The 11,002-nt window shown below is 43.5% G+C and overlaps 1 protein-coding gene across 6 annotated transcripts in view; it reads left to right on the top strand.

Annotated features, from left to right (window-relative positions):
* The first annotated feature begins 622 nt into the window (after positions 1–622).
* The window catches only part of CHD6 (chromodomain helicase DNA binding protein 6), a 203,842-nt gene continuing 193,462 nt past the window's right edge, over positions 623–11,002 (top strand). For 2 of the 6 annotated variants that reach the window (XM_038572337.1, XM_038572333.1), the window contains exon 1: positions 627–729. The gene's annotated coding sequence lies outside the window, so the exon portion shown is untranslated. Of the gene's footprint in view, positions 730–9,116; positions 9,168–11,002 lie in introns of those variants that run through there. The other 4 variants (XM_038572334.1, XM_038572338.1, XM_038572336.1 and 1 more) reach the window with 4 other exon arrangements.

Genomic DNA, 11,002 nt, shown 5'->3' with positions numbered 1-11,002 from the left:
ATGTGGCTGGAGGCACAGACTGAAGCTCCTCCGGCTCTTCGCGCGGCTCCTCGGCATCCTGGCCCGACCTGCGGAGCCCTTGCCTCTCCTGGCTGCCGTCTGCGGGACCTCGGCCCAAGCGGATGCCCCCCCCCCCCCCCCCCCCCGTCGCGGGACCCCGGGCACATCCTCTCGCGCCCCGGGAGACGCCGGCCCCGGGTCCTCCGGCCCGCTAGCCCGCCACCTGCGAGACCTCCCTCCACCTGCGGGCTGAGCCCCCCGCACGCCCGCGCGCGCCCCGGGTCCCCGCCCCCTGCCTGCGGTCTGCGGCGTGCAGGACCCCGCCCCGCCCCCTCGGCCCGCAGGACCCCGGCCCCGCCCCGCCCCCGTGGCCCCGCCGCTCGGTCCCGGGGGGCGGGGCCGCGCGCCGCGGCGTCTCGGAGGCTGGGGGCGCGAGGCAGGGGGCGGGGCGGCCCCGGCGCCGGCCAATCAGCGCCGCGATCACATCCATGCAAATACGAGCACAATGGAGCGAGCCCATCACTCGCCCCTGCAAGCAAGCTTGAAATGGGCTTCCGCCTGAGCGGCGGCCGGGGTGGCCAATGAGCGTGTGTTTTGGGCTGGCGAAGCCCAATGGCGCGGCAGGGGAGGCGGGCCCGAGCTGGGTTAGGGTGTCCTTGCAGGGTGTCTGAGCTAAACTTCACCAAATAATAGCTGTTTGTATTTTGGCTGCTGCAGGAGCCATTTTAGGTAAGTTCTTCTCTTAACTTTTTATTTTCCTCCCCGGCCTCCGCTGGCCGGCCTCGCCCGCGGGCCCGCGGCCCCGCCCCGCCGGCCCGGGCCGGGGTGCCCCTATGAATGGAGCCGGGATGCGGGGCGGCTGCGGCGGCGCCGAGGCCCGGCCGGGGTCCGAGCGGGGCCGGCGGCGGGCGGCCTGGCGGAGGGCAGGCGGCGGCCTGAGGCCTGGGACGAGCAGCCGGCCTCCGCCGCGCCCCGAGCCCGCTCGCGCTCAGGCCGCGCTCGGGCCGGGAGGCCGTCCTTGGGAGTGCGCCGCTGCGGGCCGCGCGGAGGGGCGGGGGTCCGGGCAGCCCCCGGCCCGGGGCCCGGCGGGCAGGGGCGGGGCGTGCGGAGGGCCTCCCCCTCCCCCTCCCCCTCCCCGCCCCTCCCCGCCCCCGCCCCCCCGGGGCGGGCCGAGGGGGACCCCCGGGGGCGCGGCGGGGGCGACCGCTGCTGCGCCGCCGCCCCCGCGGAGAAGTTGCTCCCTCGGCGTCCTGCGTCTGTTTGCAGGGGTGGAGGGGGTGGGGGGGTGGGCTGGTGCCAGGCCGCTGCTCCGGGCGGGGGCGGGGGCGGGGGCGGGGGCCGGGGCCCCGGCGCGTCCTCGCAGCGCGCTCCCCCTCCGCCCCCTTCTTACGCACTAGCGCGCACTCGCCCCGAGACTCGGAGCCCTACGGGGTGTCCAGCAACCCCGCAGCCAAGTTTTGTGCATTTATTAACATTGCATGCTTGGGCTTTCTTTCTTTCTTTCTTTCTTTTTTTTAATTCTTAAAAAAAAAAAAAAAAAGAAAAAAAAAAAAAAGAAGGAATCCTCTGTCCCCTCTAGGGTATTTATTTCCTTCCCCGTTGAGAAGTAACGGAGTCTTTTACTCCCAAATTTCCGGGGACGTTCTTCTCAGATGTGCAGAGGGGTTGGCAGCTACTCGGTCTTTAAAACGACGCTCTTAGGAAATCCCCCTCGCTCGTGAGATGATTGAAATTTGAGTTTGTTTGCAGCTTCAGTTTTTATTTGATCCAATTAAAAATACATAAGCAAGCACTCATATTTGTGTACATAAAGTCTTCCTAGTTCCAGTTAGGACTGATGTGATGTGGTTGTGTGTGTGTGTGTGTGTGTGTGTGTGTTTCCGGTAGTGTGGGATCTAATAAGGCAATATAATTCAATTTTCGACTTGTAGGCCCGTGTTCTCCAAATTAGGGTTTTATGGACCACTAGTAATCTGGCCAAGGTTTCTAGTGAATCCTTGGCTTCTCCGGGCATCTCTGGAGCTGTCGTATATACCTTATTCCCCAACCCTCCCAAACCTGCTCGTTTCTGGTGTCACAGATCCACGAACAGAGAAGATACACATATTAATATTTTTATGATTTTTAAGAGCGTCTGCAGTAGTGTCTGAGATTCAAGTTACTGTTTCTCAGATGGCCTATCGGAATGCAGTCCTGTTAATCCCCAAGTTTTGACATAATTTGATGAGGATAGGCTTGTGGTACTTTACAAAAGTGCTGGTAGGGACCCCAGTACTGTGTTCCCAAGGGTGATTGTGAGCTGCCTTTCCTACTGGAGGTCTGTAGCCACTGTGCACTATACAGTAGTTTGTGGATCCGCCAAATTGGCAGATAAGATTGGCAACCTCAGGCGAATAGTTTCTGTGAACTTCGTGGCTCTCTGGCGGTACAAAGAAGGTTTGAGGTCTATGTATGAAAAAACGATTAGACATGAATCTTCAAGTAACATGGTTTATGCCAACCAGAACAGGTGGTTTCATATAAGCAATGCGTGACTGTAACCAAAGGCCTGGGAAAATGGGGAGTGGTAAATGATTAATTTTGGACTTCTTTCTGTCCCAGGACAGATCTCTTAGATGAATTGAGATGGATTATTTAGACTTTTATCTTCATTCACCGACTACTACTAAGAACTAACCTTTACATTTTTCCCCCCCTTTTTGCTAACTTTGGGATCTCCTTTATAGTAACCAGACTAGGATACTGTTCTTTTGCTGTAGTCTGGCCATGGGCGAAATAATTCTAGATGTGTTGTGAAATTAATTATGTCTCTTAGTGATATTACAGTCTGCCTGGAGTCACATCTTTTACACTGCAGTTATTTCTTTGCTTTTTACATTTAGCTTTTCTGTTGTTACAGCATGCAGTCATTCAGTGTGATGTCTTTTGCCACAACTTTTAATATTCCCTATCATTAAAATTATTTTATAATTTATTGATATAGTTAGAAGTTCCCTGAACTCATCACTATATTCGTGCCAACCACACAAGAAGTTGAAAGACCAGTTTGGAGTGAAATGGGAGAGCCACAAGTAACACTGTATTTCTGGAAGATCCTTTGGCAGTTAGTTTCTTATATTTATTGGTTTACTTTTCTTATAACTGTTTCAAAATACCAAAGAAGATCTCAAGCAGAATCATACCTCTATAGAAACCAGATATCATTGGTGATTTTTGCCATTATGTTACAGAAAACTTACCAGAAACAAGAGACCTTGGGCCACTGTGTCTTAGAGATCTCTTTGATTTATAGAAGTTTGAAACAAGTCTTTTGGTTTTCTTGGAAGCACGGCTTTGCCCCAAGTAGAGGTTGTGGTTATGTCTTCCTGTGTTAAACCGTGAGGAAAAAGGGCTCCATACTCTCAGGCTTGATTCTCACTGTAAGGGGCCTATGTTTTTCCATTTTCACGGAAAGACTTTTTTGTCTTGGTAGTGGCCAAAAGGAGTCAAACATATTCTGAATCCTTCTGAACAGGTTTGGGGATTCAAGGATTCTCTTGCAAAAATATTGTGACAATGACTGTATCTAAATCAGCTGAGGAGACTGTGTTCTTACTCTAGTCCATCCCCTTTGTCCCCCACCCAGTACAGCAAGGTTAGAAGTAGTTTTATTTTTAATAAAGATTTGGTGGTTCACTTTATACTTCCATTATTCCTACAAAGCTTTAGTTTAATTCAGGTGAAAAGCTGCAGTGAATTCCATGGGACTGCCTGCATTCTCCTGTTCCAGGTTATTATATTGAAAACTCTTTGAAATACATAAAATAATAGCTAGGGCTTAGATATCTGTTTCCTAGAGAACAGGTCTGGTTTTTTTTTTTTCCTTCAGTAGAATGTGACATGCTTGTGAGATAAGCAAAAAGAACTAGCACTGAATGAATACCTGGTGTGTGTCCAGCACTCAGCTGGGCCCTGGGGCTGCAGGGATGAAAAAAAAGTATCCCATTTTCATGGTCATTCTTATGAGATTGGATCGAAGCTCAGAGAGGTGAAGTAGTTTATTTAAGGACATCAAGCTAGTAAAAGTTGGAGTCAGAATTTGAACCTAGATCATCTGGATTTAAAGGACATATATTCTTTCACCAACAACCTTCCAAAGATTTCTTTAAAAAAACTGGAGTATGCAGTCATGTTTTAGTGGTATGGGGCTAAGTTAACTAACATAAGTTGTTCTACACATTTGTCTATTTTTACTTCTTCATTTCCAGAATTTGTCACTGAAGAGGCAAATTAGAATACAGTAAGGGCACCCCTAACCCCCCTTGTCTCCACAGTGTAGGAGAGGTCCTTGTTAGGGCACTTAAGAGTTCAGCCTAGCCTGGTACTAATAAACATGAAATGCAGAGGGAGAATGCAGTCACTTTTTCCTTGCCAAAATGTTCTTTTCTTTAGTTCATTTTGTGGAGGCGTTGATACCCTCTTGAGAAATTCTGTTACTTCCATAAAAGTCCTGAAGGTAGTAAAATGGAGTTATTTTAAAATATCCATCCCTGTTCCCATTTCTGAACTAAATTATTTGCATAAAATCCAGAGAAAAATGTTTTCTTTTTGCTTGTAGTACCTATATGCTTTGATTTTTAGAGTTTGTAATAGTGATTCTTTACGTCCTCCTACGCTTATTCTTTTTGTCTGTTTGCCATCATTGAGACCTTTAGAATCTTTGATAATGTATATGACATTAATAGTTCCTATTTTGAGAAATCATTTTTTAAGTTGATGAACCTTTTTCCTTTATAGTCATCATGGAGGACTTAAAATTTTTTAGCAGGGGAGAAAACCTGATATTTCAATAGATTTCTTTTTTTTTTTTCAATAGATTTCTATGATGCTTTTATCCACTAGCTGTTTCAGAAGAAGTTAGGTACTAAGACAGTATTTGAAAATTTCAGAAAGACTAGGAAGCAGAATTTTAAGATAACTTTAGGACATGAAATGTAAGTTGGGTTTGAATTTTCTAAGTAAGTAAAGGGAAAGTTTTATTTTTCTCCTTTATTAATTAAAGATTGTTATAGGGAGTATTCATTAATCTAATTTTATGGATCAAATATATTATTTTATCAGTAAATTTTAAATATATATATATATTTTAATTTTAAATATATTTTGAAATTTCTTGTACATTATGTGACCAAGGTATTTTGTTTTTGGAATATCTATACTTTTTTTTTTTTTAAGAGTTATTTATTTAAGAGAGAGCAAGGGAGCGCCTATATACGCATGGGGGGGCTTGAGGCCTGAGAGGGAGAGAATCACAAGTAGGCGTCCTGCTGAGCAAGGAGCCCAAGCATCTCCATCTCAGGACCCTGAAATCATACCCTGAGCTGGAATCAAAAGTTGGTCACTCAACCAACTGAGCCACCCAGGCACCCCTGGAATCTAAATACTTTTTAGTTGTAAGATTGTTTGCATATAAAAGGTCAGGCTTCAAGTTAAAAGGAGTTCTAACTACTGTGGTAACCTTAGCCTTACTTTAGTTTCTACCTGTTCAGGTTGAGGCTTTTTATCCTGAGATTCATGGACCCTTATGGAGCTGTTCTGTGAACTCCCCAAAATAGTATATGAAATTTTTGTGTGAAGTTTTATGGGAAGTGACTCCATTCTTTTATGCTTCTCAAAGGGATCTGTGACTCCCATCCTCCTTTCCTCTACCCCTCATGTCTTCCCATCCTCCCTTCTCCCCCACCATCTCTTCCCACCCACATGCAAAAGCAGTATTAAAGATTATTGATGGGCATCCCGGGGTGGCTCAGTGGTTTAGTGCCACCTCCAGCCCAGGGCATGATCCTGGAGACCTGGGATCAAGTCCCGCATCGGGCTCCCTGCATGGAGCCTGCTTCTCCCTCTGCCTGTGTCTCTGTCTCTCTCTCTCTGTCTCTCATGAATAAATAAATAAAATCTTAAAAAAAAAAAAAAGATTATTGATTTAGGTCATTTCAAAAAGTTGTATGAGCAAAGTCTTTTCCTGGAGACAGATTTGTTGGGCCTTTTTTTTTTTTTTTTTTTTTAATTTTATTTATTTATGATAGTCACACAGAGAGAGAGAGAGAGGCAGAGACACAGGCAGAGGGAGAAGCAGGCTCCGTGCATTGGGAGCCCGACGTGGGATTCGATCCCGGGTCTCCAGGATCGCGCCCTGGGCCAAAGGCAGGCGCTAAACCGCTGCGCCACCCAGGGATCCCTGTTGGGCCTTTTTTGTGCTTTAGGAGGTGATGTAGTCTCAGTCTGGACCAGTTAGCCTGGGCTTGGTGAAGTACTCCAGGCAGCATCCAGACAAGGGTTATGCCCAGAATTCTCCCCTGCCTTATTTTTATGCTTGGGAAACTGTTCCACACCCTTGCTCCTATAGCCTGATAAAAGAGCAGCTTCTGCAGATGGGACTGGAGGGGTGGCCATGGCTAAAGCTCCTGACATTTTCTTGCTTTGAATACCACTTACTCATTCTGTTGCTGCTTCATTCAGTATGTTTAGGAGGAAAAGGTTTTTCCCTAACATTATAAAAGAAACATTTAAAAAAAACCCTTCATTTTTATATTCCCTAGACTTTGTATATACCTTGAAACTCTTTTGTTAATGTCAATTTCAAATGGAATTTTTCTTAATGTCTGGTTGAGCGTGTGAGCTTGTTTTTACAGATAATATGCCTATATGTAGAGTTATATTAAACCAGTTGTTACCATAGGAAAAAGGATCAAAAGTTAAAATTCTCAAAGCCTTATTTTATCATTTGCTTAAGTAAAAGTCAAGCAAATTAGTAAAACAGAATTCTAGAGTGACAAAATTCTAAAAGTAGTCTCTAGGAAGTGGCCAAACTTGAGAGATCCTGGAAAGTTCATTTGTTGGGCCAGACCAGAAGATGAATAGAAGAAAAATCCATTTCTTTGGTTTGATATGTAAATGGAGGAAAACACTATAAGCTTGAGGCAGTTTGGTTAAGGGCATTGACGTCCCATGAAGGGATTCTGTTTGGTTTGTTCCTTCCCCTAAGTGTACATGAGCAAAGAAGCGTGCTTGGACTGTTTACTTTGGGTTCAAGGAAACCATCAGTATTCTAAGAAATTCTTTGAAAGATTATGTCCGGTAAGCTAGTACATATAAAGCATAGGTTTTATTTACTGAAAGAAATTTTGTATAATTTAACACAAAGACTTTATTAATGTTCATTTGTATATTTTGGCCTAACAGCTCTTGTAAAGTTAGCAGTCTAAATTCAACTGTAGATTAGCTTGAAGAAGTCAAGGCACCATCCTTGTTGACCATGTGGCGGAATCAGAGATAACTGTAAAAATGTGAAATAAGCCCTTTTAGGTCAGGGTTGCTCATAGTATGCAGATCTGTGCAGGTCTACAGATTGTTTGTTACCTGTCTGTGGTGAGATAAGTACAGAACTTGAAGAATGTAGATGTATTTACAGTACTTTTTAGAAAATTGATTTGTCTGTTGAGTAATAATAAAAAATGTAAGTTTATGTATAGTCTTTGTTTTTAAAAAAGTTTTTTCCTGGGCAATTCATTTTTCTGGTATTTTATAGAAGTATTATTCCATGATGGATTGGGAGAAAACAAAAACTAGTGGGGTATTTTGTTTTGTTTTGTATTTAAGTAATCTCTACACCCAATGTGGGGCTCAGACCTACAATCCCAAGATCAAGAGTTGCACGCTTGGGGCACCTGAGTGGCTCAGTTGATTAAGCATCTACCTTCCGCCTGGGTCTGTGTTCCAGTCATGGTCCTGGAGTCCTGGGATTGAAACATCCCCCACCCCCATCCCCCGGATTGGGTGCTTCTCCCTCTCCCCCAACTTGTGTTCTCTTGCTCGTTCACTCACTCTCAAATAAATAAATAAATAAACAAAAGAAACAAATAAATAAAACATTTAAAAAAAAGAGTCACACTCTGTTGACTGAACCAGTCAGGCATCCTCAAAAAGTAGTTCTTAACCATAGGCAGCACTACATAAGGTGATATGTAAAATCACCATTATCTTGCAGCTTGTTTAAAATGCACATTTTGAGGCCTCATTCCAGACCGACTGAAATAAATTACCTGGGATGGGGACCCAGTATTCTTTGTTTTAGCAAGCTATACTGATAAATTTTGTGCACATTTAAATTTAAGAAACATTGTTCTAGATTAACATTGTCCAATAGAAGTCTGTGCTATGATGAAAAATGCCTTATCTATGTGCAGTACCTACTAGTCACACATGTGGCTTTTGAACCCTTCAAAGGTGGCTAGTATGACCGAGGAACAGAATTTTAAATTTTATTTAATATTAGTTAATTTAAATTTAAATAGTCACATAGTGGTATTGGCATTTGACACCACAGGTCTAGATCCTCTAGAGTCCCCCTTTCGGGGAGGTGGGGGGAGTGGAGTTTTTCCCCCTTCATTTAGAAAATACAGGATAGGACAAGACTATCCTATAGTTTTAAATGAGATGGAGCAAATCATAGAATAAAAGTTGGCAAGTTGGCACTTATTTGCCCATTTATATTTACCTATTTTTATCTAAAAGTTGATATTAAGAAAATAGTAGGGTCAGGAAACAAATTTATATCTATGTCACAAAAGGTTTTGCAAACAGCAAGGTAGCTGTTTTAGTGAGGCCTTGTGACCCTTCATGGCTGTGACTAACTGCCTGATGTCTTGCAGTATGACTTCTGAAGCTTTTGTCTTTCCTATAAAGATTTAAGCTTTTAAGTGCAATACTGTAGCTTTCCAGTTTTCAGTAGAGAGCACTAGTTGTTGGGAGTTCTCATTACTTTAGACTGGGTAATGGAGATTTTTCCTATGTAAATTATTATTGGTTTATCACCTTACTTAGAGGATGGTTTTTCATTTTATAAAGGTAATCTTTGTTTTTAATAATATTCAGCAAGGTTCCCTTGAAAAATTGAGCCTTATCTTCTGTCCTCTTCCAATATATTTAAAAACTGATTTGTTAAAAGGATTTCTTTTACTCATTAAGGATTGTATATGCTTCCCTGCCTCCATCCCCATCTACTTGTACTTCATATTTAAATTCCTAAAAATCAAAGATGGCCTTGGCTCTACTATATTGATCAATATCCTTTGCAGGATTGAAGATTATTCTGTGATTGACAAGTAGAAGGAAACATGGCTATAAAAGTAAGTGACGATGCACATGTAGAATCATAGCCTTTTAAAATGTTGTCCAGACATGGTGAGTCTTTTCTAATTGTACCATAGTTTTATTAAATATATTTGCCAGGTTTTAGGTTTCCAGGTAGGAGATTGTTAGTCATATAGGCAGTGACTCTTGAAGCATGAGAGACAGTAGAGGTGTCCCATGTTGTTTATACAGTTAGAATGGGTAGCTTCCTTAAAGATCATGGATAGGACTGCAGGAATAGGAAAATTAATATAGCAGTGTTGGTTGGCTTTGTTTATGGCATGAATTAGTGTATTGTCTTCCATTGGTGTTCATTAGAGACCAGCACTGTTTCCCATTTTGTTGTAGGGACAGTCTTATATTCTCAGAGAGAGTGAGGATGTACTGGTAGCTTGTCTGGCAGGGACTTCTGTTTAGCTGAAAATGATACAAGTATCACTGATGGAGAGAGGAGCTATTTTGTAACATGTTGCTTTGCAGCTCTTTTTTTTTTTTTTTTTAATCTGTCCAAGGAGTTTCAAGTTCTTGATCTCTAGGTATGTATTTGGATTACTGCTTTGGAGTCTTTTTATGTATTTATTTTTTTTAGGAGAGAGAGAGTATATGGGTGGGGGCAGGGGAGAAGGGGCAGAGGGAGAGGGTGAAAGAGAATCTCAAGATCTCAAGCAGGCTCCATGCCCAGTGCAAAGCTGGACACAGGCTCAGCTCACGACCCTGAGATCATGACATCATGACGTCGGTTGAAATTAAGAGTTGGACGCTTAACCGACTGAGCCACCCAGGCACCCCTGATTTGGAGTCTTAAGGAATTGAAAAGCCTAGTCTGTTGGTACTGAGATCTGATAGTTGACAGATCCCAAGTTTAACAATGTTTGTTGGTTCCTTGCTTCAAGTTTGTTCCCATCTTTGTCACTGGTTCCCAGAGCTGGGACTGGAATGTTGTAAGAAATGTTACTAAAAGACTGATTTCATAAGCCATGGCCAAATACCAGTCTCCTTATTTACACATAATAGTCCTACTCTGTCCATCCTTATCTGCTCTAATGCAGCATTTCATGCCAGCAGGGCTCTCCCTAGGTACTGACTTTCCCTATGTTCAGTCTTGAACTAAGCTTTGTTGTTACCATTATAGCTGTGGCTGTGGCAGTTATTTCTAGTTTAAGCGTTATCAGGGCTTACATAATTCAGCATCTCAACTAGATTCTTCTCAACCAAAGCCTCTTTCTGGCTTTTTAGGATTGAAGAAGAGTAGTGTTGGAAGGGACTTTGTAGGCCACCTAGTCCAATTTCATCATCTTATGGATGATAGAATGGATTTATACTCATGTAAATATTTTGTGAGACCATAGAGCTGATCTATGGCCAAGGTAGGCTTAGAATTCAGATCTCATTTTACTAACTAGATCTCTTTCCCTGATTGATGGTTAAGGTCCTGAAAACCCCTGTGGGAGAATTCCCTTAAGAACTTACAGGGATAGGGGATCCCTGGGTGGCTCGGCGGTTTAGCGCCTGCCTTTGGCCTACGGTGCGATCCTGGAGTCCAGGGATCGAGTCCCATGTAGGGCTCCCGGCATGGAGCCTGCTTCTCTCTGCCTCTCTCTCTCTATGTCTATCATGAATAAATAAATAAATCTTAAAAAAAAAAAAAACTTACAGGGATAATATGGGGAAGTTATGTTCTGAGATTAGAAATGAATCTCTGAAAGGCTGAATAATTTTTTTAATGTTTTCAAAGTAAAGATATCAGTGGAATTTTACATGTTTTAAATGAATAAAGATGTGTGGTACTATTTTGGAAACTCTTGTTTACTATATCTTGTTTACTAGAAAC

The sequence above is a fragment of the Canis lupus genome, chromosome 24 (genome assembly GCF_011100685.1).
Source record: "Canis lupus familiaris isolate Mischka breed German Shepherd chromosome 24, alternate assembly UU_Cfam_GSD_1.0, whole genome shotgun sequence".
Classification (NCBI taxonomy): Eukaryota; Metazoa; Chordata; class Mammalia; order Carnivora; family Canidae; genus Canis; species Canis lupus.
Note: the sequence above shows the minus strand (reverse complement) of the source record. Positions and strands in the feature narration are given on the sequence as shown.